The 16,359-nt window shown below is 42.2% G+C and overlaps 1 long non-coding RNA gene across 1 annotated transcript; it reads right to left on the bottom strand.

Moving 5' to 3' along the window:
* Positions 1 to 8,167: 8,167 nt before the first annotated feature.
* On the bottom strand, positions 8,168 to 14,146 carry LOC112845528 (uncharacterized). Its single transcript, XR_003218369.1, has 3 exons — positions 13,519 to 14,146; positions 10,242 to 10,461; positions 8,168 to 8,210 (listed from the first exon to the last, which is right to left on the bottom strand). It is a non-coding gene; the product is annotated as an uncharacterized LOC112845528 (long non-coding RNA).
* Positions 14,147 to 16,359: the final 2,213 nt, after the last annotated feature.

The following is a 16,359-nucleotide window of genomic DNA, read 5'->3' as shown; positions in this document are numbered from 1 at the left end:
GGTGTAGGTGCAGGTGTATGTGCTGTTGCCATTATCCTTAACCTGGACATCCACAGAATTGACTTCACCATCCTGTGCAGAAGACAAGGGATTAGTTCAATCAGATTTAACACACCGTAGTTTTCGGACCATAAGGCGCACTGTTGATGAACAGGTCTGGTTTTATACATGAGGCGCACTGGATTATAAAACGCATTAAGCGAAACAAAACAGTCAGATAAGTCAAACTTTACTCAACTCTTTCTTCTAGCTTCCTCTACTTCCGTACCATTGATTCATTAATGTTGAAATCTCTCACAGCTGCTCTATTCTCATGTTCTACTGCGTGACTGACAGCCTTGAGTTTGAAATCCGCTTCGTAAGCATGTCTCTTAACAGGTGCCATTTTGGGGTCCTTATCCACACACGATACAGTAATATTATGTTGAAGCGCAGTGCGTATCACTCCGCGAGGCTCCTGACTACGTAACCGTGACGCTCCGACAATCCATCAAGCGGTGCGACTTCGTAGCTTACCAAAGTCGTACTAAAACATTTTTTGACAGATTTTTGAGCGCCGTGTATTACATAAAATCGGTTCAAGGTCAGTAAGCACAACCACAATTCATACATAAGGCGCACAATTAAAGGATTTTAAGTGCGACTCATACTCTGAAAATACGGTACATGCAATATATTTAACATATTTGTGGTCATATACAAAGCCAGATATACCTGGGCTATAATTTTCAGAGGAGCTTTTCCTCCTTGCTTGGCATCAACTGTGAATTCAGTGGGTTTTCCAACAGCCAGACCACTGCTCTGAAGGCCTGGACCGTACGCCTTAACCTAGAGAAAACTATTTTAAACAAACAATTAAAAAAGGAACAAGTCAAAGATCTACTACAGCCAAAGAAGATCATTTACAGACTATAGCGCTGTGAAAAATATTTGCCTCCTTTCTGATTTCGTATCTTATTCCATATTTGTCACACTTACACGTTTCAGATCAATACATTTATAATATTAGACAAGAATGTGTAATATTAAACGGCAGTTTTCAAGGGGAAAAAGCGATCCAAACATACTTGGTCCTATATGAAAAAGTAATTGCACCTAAAACCCGATACCTTGTGTCTCACCTCTGACACCAAGAACTGCAGCAAGCGTTTGGTGCTAGAGGTCACATTTTGAGTTTGTGAGGATATTTAAGGCAGACACACGTAGTTAGCGGCAGGTGTGTTGTTGATCGAGAGGGCTTAGCCTCCACAGGAGAGCTTTCAGCCATGAAAAGTGTGTCCATCACAAGCCCACCACCATGATCTCAGGTCTTGAGGCAACAATCATGAAAACTAATCTTAACTGAGAGTGTTGGATGTCCTCATTGTTGCAGAGCACACGGACAGCATACTCACCTGGTTCTGTGGGCCCGCAGCACATGTCACACCATCCATCACCCTTGTCATCACATTCAGTCTTGGTCTGAGAGAAACCTGAAGAGAAATAGAGCAACTTCAGAGAAGAAACTGAAGCTGATCAGCACATGCTTTCAGGACCCCCCTTGTACCAACATTGTCTCCAACAGCCTCCATCACAAAGTCAGCAGATTTACCAACAACGCCTCCTTCCAGTCCAGGACCCCAGGCCCTCACCTTCTGCTGGCCAGCCTCAGTGCCAATCTTAGCCTCCATGGGACTAACCAGAGCATAGAATGATCAGTCACAATGACAAGTTGGAGTATTCCAGTTATTGTACTGTTTGCATGCCCATGTGTAGCTGCATGGAATATGTTCCAGGTGTGGTGGGCTAATACTCAAATCCATACACACCATCGCCAACATCTTTCTGTTTACACAAACCCTCAAGACCCTCTGTGAACACAGCAAAATGCCTTTGCATTATTTCTTTTAATCAAGTCTTATCTGATCATTTGAGGAAGAAAGAAAACACAAGCGTCCCCAGTCTGTTTATAGTAAAACCAGAAACCATAAATTAACAATTCACTTTAATCATGCATTAACAATTTGTTGGTCGCTTAGAACAACATTTAAAAAACAAAAAAAACATAGCTCAGAGTATAAATCCCTTTGAGGCAATAATAATTTTAGGTTACTTTACAAAAGTAAAAAGAAAAACAAAGGTACATTTTAAAATCCTTTGTTTATGAACAGAATTCTTCCTGTTGGACACAAGAAGCAGACTCCAAAAAACCTTTGAGACTCTGCAGAAGTCTGATTAGGCTGCTGTTCATGCAACTGGCTCACTGTGGTGTGATAATAGTGTACTTCTTGCAAACAGTTTGCAACAAAAAACTGAACGTCCTTCACATGATCCAAAGTGGGCCCTTCAAACAGTCCAGCACCTGGAACTGTTTGTGTACTTAATAATATACTGGTGAGCTTCTCTAAGTTACAGTAGCTTGTGTTAGTATGTGTACACAAGGACAGAAACGTTCAATGATGAAAACACACAGTAGAATAAAATTGTAAGACGTCATCAGTTGATGCAGTTTAAGGACACTTGTTCTTATGTGCAGTCTCACCTGGAGCTCACGTTTCTAGTTCATGACCAAAGATTCTTCAATTAATAGTTTAAAGATGTCCATCAATGCACTGCTAACTGCTCTTCAACCTTATAAAAATCAACATGCATTTTGAATAAGAAACACTTTGACAAAACCAAAAGCTTCACTGTGCTTAGTGATTTATATGGCTAAAAAAACAGGTTCAGTTTGTAACTGAGAGAGCGGCTCGGTGGCGCTGAATTATATTTCCAATAGAAACACAATTTCACATGTTGTAGTAACAACACACTGCCACAAGATGGCAGCCTAGGCCTACTTTACCATGCTGTTCCAGTAAATAAGAAAAAGTGACCGAGCCTTGAAAGAGTGACAGTGACACTTTTTATGAACTCATCTGTAATGTGTCACCTTTTCTGTAGAATGAAGAAGTGCTTCCCTTCTTTTAAAGCAAATACAGGCTTACAAAGATCCTCTAAACATGTTTCTGAAATAATCCTAAACACAATCATTAAATCAAAAATGCAAGAAACAATTTATTGATCCTGAACCATGTCCCCGACCAGCAGGCTGCAGTCAGAGTGAGTCAACAGAACTGTCAACACCCGTGGAGCCTGGCCAACAAGGCAGGATTATAATGAAATACAGTACAAGCTCAGGGCAGCACAGGCTTAAGCAGATCAAGGAGGAAATCGGGTAAACCCTCCAGCAGTTATTTCTGTGTCCATTTTGGGTTAAAAACAAAAAACACCTCATAACTACCTGTGGATGCTGGCTGAGCCTCTGAAGGTTGAGTGATATGTCATTAAGCAGGTAGTCAGAGTTCTCATTGATCAGTTCCTTGAGGGAAGCGTATCCACAGACCTTATTGATGTTCCATATGGAGCTCAGCGCCGCCTGGCTGACCAGCAGCGTCTCCTCACCAGCTTTCTCCGGCACAGTATACAGCCAGGTCGTCAACAAGGGACGGAAATCGCGGCCCAGCGCCTCAGCACAGCAGGCGAAGGCCTCCAGTTGGATGCACAGCTGACAGATGTTGCTGTTGAGCTGGTGGATCGTGGATGCAGATGTTGATGATGAAGGAATCACTTGGAGAGAGCCGGCATCACTGTTGCATATGGAGAGGAGTCTGGATGGACTGAGCAGCTACGCAAAGAGACAAAACACATGTTAATGCACTGCTTTTTAGCCACTTTTACACATGCACTGCAGCTCTGAAGTTTTCAAGATATTATCCATGCACGTGAGAACGCAAATGTCTGACACAGTTACATCAGACATTAAACAGCCTTTAGCCTTCCTGCTCCTGAAAGCCTGTATTATATCTGACTGTGCTCATGTGGGGACAGCACAGATCAGCCTTTCTCAAAGTCAAGAGTGGGGCCAATTTAGGATCTTCACTCAAATTTAAAATACAAGGGAAACTGATGTATTTCCTTACATAAACAAAAACAACACATGCTGTTATAAATGCTCATCCTACGCAGTCATATGCAAAGTGTTAAAATCAGTGTGTGATCCACCTGCCACTAAGAGATATTATTTCTCTTTGGTAGATGGAAAAATATAATCAAACTCACTGTCAGTAGCTACAACAGCACATTTGTTATAATATGATGAATCAAGCATTTAGATATTAAATAGTATTGAGGGAGACAGGATCAAATACAGTGAGGCATCTCGGGTGGGCAGAGCCCTGATTCAGTAGGGTGAATAAGGGATCTCGTCTCCTCCGTACTTAATGAGTGTGGTGTACCTGTCAGTCATGTCTGGCACATAAGACACCAGGTAGGTCCCATCATGGTTGTCACAGATATTTGCTTCTTGGGCTTCCCGTCTGGGTCCTTCAGGAGAAAACAAAAACTGTTACCTAAATATCAACACTTTGGTTACATTATTGTGTGGTCCACGTTCATGCGCTCACAGTGATCTGCACTGCCAGCAGTCCCTCACCTGCATCTTTGCCATCAATGTTGAACTTCACTGGCAGAGAGCTGGGCACTCCAGTGGTTTTAAGGCCGGATCCACTTGCACGCACCTTGCTGGCATCATGGGTGGGCAGCACCTTCACCTTGTAAGGGTGGACAAAAGGGAAGAGAAGAACAACACGCTCACAAATGAAAGGAGCCTCATTTACAGAACCCAGTAAACCACACAAAGACTTTTCCATTTTTAAAGCTGGCCAGAGTGCAACACTGTAACATGTAACACCTAGAAGGTTCAGATGGTTGCAGTACTTTGCTCATTTGGATCAAAAGTTTGGGGGAAAATCTTTCATTAAATCAAGTGATTGTAATGCTCTTGCTTCCGTTGTGTAGTTAACCATCTATCATTTTAGATGTTTCATTAGCAGCCTGATGAAATTAGCTGTGTCGTTAGCCCACTTCAGCCATCCAAACAGATGACCATCTAAGGTGAATTATGCAGATCACCAGCACAGTACACAGATTACCACTTCTTATTCCAGCCAGACTTGTTGTTACTTCATTCTAATCATGCAGTAACAACAAAGATTTATTCCTACTGGCTTTTTAAAATGTGCTTCTTCTATTCTAGAAAAACAAAAACATGTTATCACAGGCTTTTGTTTTTTTCAATGACATTTGTGTTGGCTGTGTCAGTTGCAGGCAAACATTTATCATAATGGTTAGATATTAGGAAATAGCTTAAAATCAGTGCATATTTAACTTGTTACACTGCCTTAATGTTGCCTGCATGGGATCTCCTCATCAGCATATGACTGTACCCTGGATGATGATATGTGAGGAGCTTGAACTTGATTCGCTAACAGAAACTAATTTAGCTAGCTTAGCACACATGTCTTGTGGCAAGATATATGCACCTAAATGCTTTAAGTCATTGGCTGTTCTGCCAAATTCCCACCAACCTGCAACTTTGTGAGCTGACTGTTTCGGGATTTTTCTGTTTTAGACAACAAAAAGAAAAGAAAAAGATCTACAGATTCAGGCATTTCCTTACCTGTGGTAGTCGCGTAGAATGACGTCACTGACAATGGTCTAAGTTGAAAACAAACTTTCTCAAACAAAAAAAAAAAACAAAAAAAGAAGAAGTGAGTCCGCGTGTCATCTTTACCGAGCACCATACATGTTTTGCCTCACATTAAAATTATTATTTTTCCTTTTCAAAAATAATTTGTCTTCAGAGAAGTCAAATATATCAAATTTGCACGAATTCCACGGCCCGGCAGGTGGCGCAGAGCACTTGTCGCTGGCCCCTGGCAGGTTGAAGCACAGACCGTCGATGGTTCGAGTCTCACTTGGTCAAAATCATCTCTGTAGCTTCGGCCTGCTAGCGGGATTCCTGGTCTGCGCAGGGAATCCCGAGTTTTTTTTCTTTCCTTTTTTTTCTTTTTTGGGGTGTTGGGGCCTTTATTTATAAAGCTGGGACTATCTCCGTTGTCATGGCTACCAACAACAACGCCAACTTGGGGGAGAGCAGAGAGCCGATAGCCGATAAGCACAGACTCATTCATCCTTTCTCCACTTTCTTTTCATAGCTGCTGCTGACGCTGGGACTTGTGTGGCTTTGCAGTTTTTGCCTTGTTGGGAGCTTTTAAGGACCAGCCTTGAATTTTACACATTTGACGTCACTGACATTGGTTTAATATGAAAACAAACTTTCTCAAACAAAAAAAAAACAAAAAAAGAAGAAGTGAGTCCGCGTGTCATCTTTACCGAGCACCATACATGTTTTGCCTCACATTAAAATTATTATTTTTCCTTTTCAAAATAATTTGATTGATATCATGCCTTGTATGGTGTCAGGAAGACACACGCACACACACACACACACATATGCATGTCTTAACCGTCACGTGGTTAAGTGAATTGTGTGTAACCTCTGTTGTCAATAAAAGAGTGAGGCGGACGCAGAGGAGTTGGAGTTGCTTGGACAGGCGAGTGGCAGCTCTGCTCTCCGACGCTCCCCTTGCAAGTAAAACGTACTGAGGTGTCTGTGTGTTTGCTTTCAGTAACAGTTTCTGTTTACCAGCACGGTTGACTTAAACCCAACAGAATCATTCATTGTAAATTACTTCTGATGTTTGAGGAAATATCTACACAGGTATGCAGAAACCCACTTTTACTAACAATCACTCCTGTATATTGTAATCTTAGACTGTGATTCTGTGTCCAAGTTTATCAGGTCAGATGGATAATATACGAGTAGAAAAACCTTTCAAAGAATAAGCCATTCCAGATGAAAATAGCATAGCTCAGGTTTTGTGCAACTGCATTTCATAAAGTGAAAAACATTGTTCTCATCAAAGGAAGCATTACATTTAGAAAGTTTGGGGTCCTGAGCAATGACTTTTTGGGTTCAAAGGGATGAAAAGCTGGTGGAGTGTGTGCCAATGTCTGTAGAAAAAGGTTTTTATACAACTGGACGTGTCACTCTCTTTTCAGGAAAGTGCAAATTTGATCTAATCATATTAGAAATGTTGTGTTTCAGACACAGATGTTGCTAGATTTACTATTTTTGAAGCGAGTATAATATTTTGTATAAGGATGAGGGTGTTTATGTATGAAACTGGAACAAAAGGTGAAGATTTCTTACACCGTGGTGCGTAACTCCCTACAAACAAAAGTGCAAACTGGGTCCAGTTATGTCTTGATGCATGCTCAATCATCCAGGTAACTAAATCCCAAAAGGTTCATTCTGTTAGATGAGATAAGACTTTATTGATCCCACGGCGGGGAAATTTTTTCCTCAGCTCAGGTACAGATAGCAGAAGGAAAATACAAATAAAATACAAACAAATATAAAACATAGAATAGAATAAACCTTTATAATCCCACTGATTAGAAAATTTGGTGTTACAGAGCTCTTACAGCAAGGGAAAATAAAATATAAAAGGAAGACACAGGGTGGTCCTATGAACGTAAGCAACCAAAGTTCGTATATACAGGTAACAATGTACAGAATATGTATAGAAAAATTGAGAAAATTGTACGGAGATATGTAGAAAATGTAGAGTAAACTAACAAGCTGGTGAGTAAGATGACCAAAGGAATGTTAAGCTGCATTATAGAGTCTGACAGCTGCTGGTAAGAATGACCTGCAGTAGCGCTCCTTCCTACACTGTGGGCGTAAAAGTCCACTGCTGAAGGAGCTGCTCAGTGCTCGTACAGTCTCATGCAGGGGTGGGAGGTGTTGTCCATGATGGATGTTAGCTTAGACAACATCCTCTCCTCCCCAACCTGCTCGATGGACTTCAGCGGACAGTCCAGGACAGAGCTGGCCCTCCTGACCAGCTTGTTGAGTTTCCCCCGTCCCTCTCTGCCATTCCACCACTCCAGCAGACCACAGCATAGAAAACAGCAGACGCCACCACAGTGTCATAAAATGTCCTTAGGACTGTCCTGTTCACCCCAAAGGATCTCAGCCGCCGTAGCAGGTGGAGACGACTTAGACCCAGTAGAGTGGTTGAAGGAAAAGGGGGACAGGTGAGGTGCATTTCATGTCCCCGGTGCTGTGGGGGGTTGCAGAGAGGTGTGACGAGCTCTGGTGGATGGGGGAGGGAAGGGCTACTGAATCAAACCTGTTAAACAACTGGTTCAATCTGTTAGCCAGAACCTGGTCTCCAGACTCTGGACCCCCTCCGCTCACAGTGCTCCGTCCAGTGATGGTGTTCAGTCCTCTCCACACACCTCTGGTGTTGCTCTGCTGGAGCTGCGCCTCCACCTTCCTCCTAAAAGGAAGCATTACATTTAGAAAATAAAATACTTGTTTTATATTTGTTTGTATTTTTTGTAAGATAATACACTATATACACGGAGTTTATCTGGACGTAGTGTTTTCAGTGTCATCCAAGTGACTCTAGAGGATGAAAACCTGTTGGAGTGTGTGCTAATGTCTATAGCAGGGGTGTCCAAACTACGGCCCGCGGTCCATTTTTAATTGGCCCGCACTTCAACTTTTGCTTGAGTGTATGGCACTTCTTAGTTTTAACACCAGGGGGAGCTGCTGTTGATCAAGGCAGTTGCTCCACCAAAAAGGACAATCCTAGAAGAAATTTACCCCAAGTTACTGAACATGGCAGAACCAAAGAAGCGAAAGGTAGAAAGTGAGTGCAGAAAATTTCAGACACGGTGGGAGAGTGAATATTTCTTCAAAGAATTCAAGGGGAAGTGTCTGTTTTATCTGCACTGAAACTGTGGCAGTTATGAAAGAGTGTAATGTACGACGTCATTATGAAACCAAACATCAGGTCTATGCATCCTACACTGGTGCTGAGCGAGAGCAGAAAGTAAAGCAAATGGTAGCTGTCCTGCAGGGTCAGCAACAGTATTTTTTTTTGTGCTCAAAAAGTCCAGGAAAAGGCTACAATAGCCAGCTATGAGGTGGCCCAACTCCTCGCAAGACGTGGAGTTACAGAGGAGCTGCTCGATCTTAAGAGTCTAAAAGGCACAACAACAGGTATGGATACTTTTGAAGCTGTGTCAGACTCAATTGACAAAATGGGACTTAAATGGGACAAGCTGTGTGAAGATACAACAGACGGGGCTCCAGCTATGGCGGGTGCACACAAAGGAATGGCGTCTACGATGTGCGCTGAGGTGAAAGAGGCTGGAGGTGAGGCTGTTGAAATGCACTGTACTGTTCACCAAGAAGCCCTTTGTGCCAAGACAGTCAATCTTGGAGATGTAATGAACACTATTGTAAAAACTGTCAACATAATTCGAGCAAGTGGACTGTACCACGGAGAACTTCAGGCTTTCCTTTCTGATGCGGATGCTGAATATGGGGATCTACTCTACCACTCGGAGGCGCGCTGGCTAAGCCGCGGTGCCGTGCTGAAGCGTCTTTACTCCCTGAGATCAGAAATTGACCATTTTTGAAAGAGAAGGACCGACCTCTTCATGAGCTGAATGACCCTCTATGGTTGGCAGACCTTGCATTTTTAGTTGATCTTACTGATCATTTAACCACCCTGAACAAGAGCCTACAAGGGAAAGAGCAGCTTGTACCACAACTTTATGCGCACATGAAAGCATTTTGTGTGAAGCTCAATCTCTTTAAGACACAACTGCGCAACTTCAACGTTGTGCACTTCCCCACACTGTCCAAGATCAGAACTGCTTATCCACAGGCCAACCTTTCTGCTAAAAAAGGGAAATGTGTGTCTGTGATTACATGTCTCGAAACAGAATTCAGACAGCGCTTCCAGGATTTTTCTGCCAGTTCTACAGGAGCTTGGAAAAGGAAAAGTGTCCTCTGATGAGACGCCACGTGAAAAAAAATGATCAGTCTATTTGGCTCAGATTTGCTCCTTGGTCAAATGACATTTGTCCGGATTTTTGGCACAAGTGGTGTCAGATCAGCAAAAGTAAAACGAAAACAAAAATGGGTACATTTTCAAATCCTTTGTTTATGGACAGAATTCGTCCTGTTGGACACAAGAAGCAGACTCCAAAAAAACTTTGAGACTCTGCAGAAGTCTGATTAGGCTGCTGTTTATCCAACTGGCTCACTGTGGTTTTTATGAACTCATCTGTAATGTGTCACCTTTTCTGTAGAATGAAGAAGTGCTTCCCTTCTTTTAAAGGAAATACAGGCTTACAAAGATCCTCTAAACATGTTTCTGAAATAATCCTAAACACAATCATTAAATCAAAACTGCAAGAAACAATTTATTTAATCACTCTTCTTCACTTAATTCCTTAACTTAGTAAAAAACAAAACAAAACAAAAATAGACAAAAACTCTTCTGCTGTCTCACCTCTGTCAGTGTTCATGCTGTTGCAAGAACAGGTGGAGGTGCAGGTGGAACTTTGACTTCACTGTGGTTTCTATGTGCAGGCAGGAGTGTGACATCTCAGAACAGCAGAGGATTGTGGTGCGCGGTGACTCCTGCTGCGACGCCCCCGTCTGAGTGTCCTGAGCTCCTGGTCCTCAGCAGACGGCCCACACACTCATTTATCACCATGTCTTTATCCTGCCTGTAAGAAAGCAAAGACAAGGCTAACATTACAAACAGCCAGCAACCAATCCCTTTTACTCCACCGCCCAAAAACCAGTGAGAAACACTAGCTAGTATTAACTTGGAATCAAAGTCCACTAGGGCTGCCACAAACAATTATTTTGATAGTCAACTAGTCACCGATTATTTTTGCGATTAGTCGACTAATCGGATCATGCATCCATTGGACGTAAAACGTACAGCTTATTGCACCAGCAGCATCTGCTCTTATATAACATTAGCTTACAGTTTTAAGTGTTTAGGGCAGGGGTGCCCAATCCTAGTCCTCGAGAGCTACTGTCCTGCAGCTTTTAGATTCATCCTTGTTCCAACACACCTGAATCAAATGAATGTCTTGTTATCAGGCCTTTGCCAAACTTGATGACATGCTGAAGAGGTCATCAAACCATTTGATTCAGCTATGTTGGAGTAGGGATGCATCTAAAAGCTGCAGGACAGTAGCTCTCGAGGACTAGGATTGGGCACCCCTGGTTTAGGGTATGTGCTAACTAAAAATAAAGACAAGATGATAGTTTATTAAATTTAATGAGATTTACAGATTGTTTCGGTAAAGTTTAATAAACTCCTTGCTATCTAAAATATAACGGGACACCGGAGTATATTCTGAACATCTCACACTTCTGATAATCAGTTGTCTGCTTGACGTTTATTCGGCCGTGTATAAACTATAACTTTAATCTCAGCCAAACCGATTTACTCAGGAACAAATAAAATACTAAAAAAAAAAAAAAAGGCCAAACAATAACATTTTTAAGTTATCTAACTGACTTATATATGTTCAACCTGAGTAGCGAAAGACGGTGGTGCGTTTGAAAACGATTTGCCTGGAGTCCGGTGTTCTCACGGGCTCTAGTGAGCCTTGCCCCCGGCTAGCTATGGAGCTAGTGGGTAACAGACGTCTCCGAAAACGTCGGAGCGCTTTTGAAAATATGCGGTGTCTTGATAAACTGAGCAGATATTTGAGGTTTACACAGCTACATTCTCGCCTGAAAATATGTTAAACGTTTATTTTGTGACCCAGAAAGATTAATAAGAGTAATATTAAAACTAACTAGCTGCCGCCATTGTTGAAAACTGAGCAGGGCCGCGCTATGAATTCTGGGACACTGCTTCTTCTTCTTCGGAGTGTAACGGCAGCTGGCATCCTTGTACATGCAGTGCTGCCATCTTCTGTTTCAGTCTGTTATTACACTCTTAAATCCTACTACTTATTCCTGCGTCTTTTGTGATCTTACAAAGCTTCAAACCACGCGTCGACTATTAAATCAGTCGTCGACGATTTTCATAGTCGACGTAATCGTGACTAGTCGACTAATCGTGGCAGCCCTATTCAGCAACAAAGACGCCATCAAAAAAGTCACGGCCATCAGAGCAACATCAGAGAAACAATAAAGTCTAACCATGGAAGGTATATAGAAATATATGCATAAAGACACAAAAACATAGAACATCGACAATGAGCACCTTTCGTTTTGCTGAAAGTGATATAGCTTTCTCTTCCCATCAACTGAAACCACCAACATTTCAGGTGTGCATGCTGGGCAGCTGAAGCTGACATCACAGCACAGCTGCTCTTCCTCATCAAGAAAGCTGTGCTGCAGTGCAATCAACTATTACATTTAGGCAAAGATTACTTTTCATCCCTAAATGATTGACGGTCAGAAACTCTGACCTTGTCTCTATAGACAGCAGAGAGCTGCTGCCTTTCTGTGGGTAGGAGTTCATTTTTACCCATCACCCCAGTTAAATTTCACTGGGGTCTGTCTCATTTATATGCCAGAACCAACACTTTGAAGCACTTTTCTTTGTAGCTCAATGGAGACACACATTTATGATCAGGTCCCCAGTTTCAGACACACTTGCACAAGCACACAGATGACCAATATCTCACAGTGGTTTAACACAGATCTGTCTGGGCTAAAGTACAGACATCGAACGCTATGACAGACCGAGGCAACTATGACCCTTGCAATTTTAGAAGAAGTCTGCTTGAAAGTAATCATGGACAGAATTCATGTTTCCAATTATTCTAAAAATGCACTTCAGCAAGTTTTTTTTTTTATAATGCCTACTAAAGATGTTTTCAAAGGGTTTCCCAGATATGGGTTATTTCTAGTCCCAGATTAAAAGAATAATTCAGTGAAGACCTCCATTTAAACAACTTTAAGCCTAGCACTAGGCTTAATCCATGTCTGGGAAACTGCAGCATTATCCATGGAGGCATGAGCATTTAGCATAATATAGACAACAACCTCTTTAACTTACCCTAAAATCTGACTTGACTAACTCCAAGAAGGGAAACCCTGCTTTTACTGTCCAGGAAATGGAGATCAGTCACCCAGTGCAAGTGCAACTGTCATTTAAACTCAGTCTACAGTCAGACCAAAAGCCACCTCGCCAAATGTATTTACACAGCTGTGTGGCCAAAGGCAGGGGGCAGCTTGGGTACGGCTGTAAACATTAGCCTCTTTAACTGCAGCTGAACGCCATCCCTCATTGTCTGCTACTTACAATGCAGTTAGAAAACAAGATCTACGGGTTTTCCTAATATCATTCACCACTGAAAAATATTTTGGTCTGTTAGATATTTCAGCAGCATACACAATTTACATCCAATACTGCAACAAGCTTACTTACCAGCATTTTTTTTATCAGATAAACTCAAATGAAACAAGTTGGTTAATTGGAAACAATTTCAACTTTCAAATCATGTCACTCTGTGTTTATTGGAAAGGAGATTAAAATGCATGATAGGCTGAACCCACCCGAGGGACTCATAAAGTTTGATCTATGAATTCCTGATACATTTTTGCTTTATAGAGGCAGAAATGTTGACCATGAAAGCTTTTTGTAGTGAACTATGCTGCTTTCACCTACAAAGCATCCAGAGCACACAGTACATGTTGCTATAAGCTACACCACATAGCTGCTACAATTTAAACACACCCACAATTTGTGTATAATCGCTATCGCCAGACTATGTCTCAAGAGCATATGACCTGTTGATAAAACTCACTGTTATGAAGATAGATTGGTTCCAGTGTCTTCATGAAACGCTGCCTTTATCCATCTTCTGGGGCGTGCCTGCAGTGGACTTGTGAACAGTTCCTTGTGAGGGAGCTGCTGGTGGAGCTCACAAGGTCCTCCTTCATTCCTACCATGAGCTTCAGTCTTCCTGATCTTTCTCAAACACGCCTCTCTCAGTGGGTCAACAGAACATCTGGCACAGGACAGCTGTGATGAAAGAAAAGGAAGAGGTTTCTCCAAACCTCTGGACCAAGGAAACCCAGCTGGGTCCTGATGGTCTCCCACGCTACTTTCACCCCGGGTGGACGTAGCTGTCGATAATAATCGGCACTCTGTTCACTGTTAGGAAAGGAAAAGAACAAGTTACACTACAGTACTGATACCTTCTGCTGCTCTTTTCAAACTTGCCACCTTACCAGGCTGTAGAGTGCTCTGAACACTTAAACACTTTGAAATCCATTACACACTCACACTCACAGTCTTAGGTGAAAATCTCCAAGGACAGCATTACACTTTTGCTATGAACAGTAACTCTGGAGCTCTGTGGAGTGTGCAGATGATCTCATTACTGTCTAAAAATGGATAACAAAACCGAAGGAGTGCCGAATCATTGACAAATACAGAGTAACAGGTGTGCAGCATGGCTAACTAGGTAGCAACAAGCCTCTAACACAGCAGCGTGTATGCTAGCGGCTAATCTAGCGAAGAAATGAACAGAGTGCTTTTAGGTGTTGTAGAAGGATAAGATGATAAGCTGTGTGTGTTTTTCAGAATGACCTGCTTGTATTTACCTTCATTGAAGGAGTGGTCAGTGTGGGTATAGCCATGAGGCAAAAAAGACAGCTGAAGCGGAAGAGTGTGGTGAAAACATGGTGCCGCGGTGGCCAGCAGGTTTCCAAGCAGGGATTCGGGTAGCAGGAAGGCTTTGGTAAGCCGTCCAACATCCAGTCCCATTTTGTGAATGCCAATAAAAAAATAGCTAGGTGTCCATGTGTAATTTGTGTGGAACAATATTGCACAAGAAGCTTAATAGATTTAGAAAAACGATAACAAAAAAAAATAAAAGTTGAAGAACAAAAGATAAATGTCCTTTTTTTTCCAAAGTTTACTCGCCCTGCTGAGTGGTGTACAGCGTTAAGAGGCCAGCATTCGGACTCCAGAGTTTAACGACCCTAGTTCGAGTCTCTGATAGTAGTCCGTCTGCTACAGCAGGGTAGGCCCAGAGTGAAAGACGAAGCTCAAGCCTGCCTCCATTTTTCTCTCTCTCTCTTTTTTTCATTTCTTTTTACTTTTTTCAAGCCGCAATTAAAAGCTCAGGGAAACACTTAGTTTTAAGGCGGCCTTTAAGGCACCCTATATATCAGTCCATACAGCGGTAAGGGCCAATCTCATGTATCAGTTACACATATATCAACGAAGGAAGAAAACAGGCCCAAACCAAAGAGGTGTGCAGGGAAAAATCAGGTGTGGTGTGTGAAATTTACTAAGTATTGGAGTGCAAAAATGCCTGGTCTCCAGCTCATTTCCAAAAGGCTGGGTGCGTGATGTGCGCGTTGTGGTCTTTAGATAGAGGAATTTTCCCGCTTTTGTTTGCCCGTCATGTGGCGACATGTGGCGGGCTAGCAGCTTAGTAACATAGAGGCCCGGTTCGAGCCCTAGGCTCACCTACCCTACCTCTCTATGTTCATCTGCTAAGGGGAGGTCCAGGCAGGGCAGGACCTTGGAGTGAATTCCAAGGCCTGGACTTCCCTGATTTCATTTTTCTCTGTGTTTTTTCTTTACCTGCCAGCAACAAACAGCCCAGCCCCATTTATGGACCTCCTTCTTGTCATGGCTACCAAGGACCACTCTTCTTCTGCCAACAAGTCATTGCCTGACAAATAATTATTTCCTATGTTTCCCTAGGGCTTTTTTAATCTCCAATATCTTTACATATCTTGCTAGATAGACTTCCTCAACAGGGTTTACAAACGCCTTATCCTCTTTGTCCACTTCAAATAACTTTAAACAACTATTCTTAGATTTCTTGCAACATCTGCTGTCCTCTTGCACAGATTACGCTTTTTAAAAAACTAACAAACACTTTTTTTTTTAACGTCAACCACATTTTTGGAACTAGATAAATAAAGCATATATAAAAGTCACTACCAAAAACTCATTGCAGCTTCTACCTTGTTATAGGAATGTTGTTTGTGGCTCAAGATGACTTGATTTCATCCATGAAGGATACATTTGATATATGTTTTCACATATTATAGACCAACAAGTTATTATAGCAGTTTAAATACGAGCGATCGGTTTTTGGAAGACGATCATTTTTTTAGCACAATACCGCTAAGCACCAACTCATCCATCCTTTCTCCTTTTCTTCTTTTCATGCCGCCACCATGGGAAGTGCCCACAAATGTGTCATTTCACACTGGCAGCAGGCTCGCAGAGCTAGCTGTGGTGCTTGTTCTTCTTCTCTGACTTTGCTGTTTCACCGTGTTTAGATAACGTGCCATCCGCAAACAGTCGCACTCATTTTCGTGCTTTAGCTTTGTATTCACGCGCACACACACACACACACACACACACACACACACACACACACACGTGTGTGTTAGTTTAGTCTGTTTCAACCTCTCTTCGTGTGGAAACACACATATCTAGAACTATTCTTTAAGGATGTCTGCATTTCACACAACTGTCTAATAGGATAAAATAATTGACATTGTATACCCAAAGGTCAAGTCTGGATAAACGTGTATATGATCTCCAACTTGAATGCAAAGCCAAGGCATATAATTGTGTGGTGTGTCAACTCTAATGTGTTTCCTCTCTGTGCAGG

The sequence above is a fragment of the Oreochromis niloticus genome, unplaced genomic scaffold (genome assembly GCF_001858045.2).
Source record: "Oreochromis niloticus isolate F11D_XX unplaced genomic scaffold, O_niloticus_UMD_NMBU tig00007760_pilon, whole genome shotgun sequence".
Classification (NCBI taxonomy): Eukaryota; Metazoa; Chordata; class Actinopteri; order Cichliformes; family Cichlidae; genus Oreochromis; species Oreochromis niloticus.
Note: the sequence above shows the minus strand (reverse complement) of the source record. Positions and strands in the feature narration are given on the sequence as shown.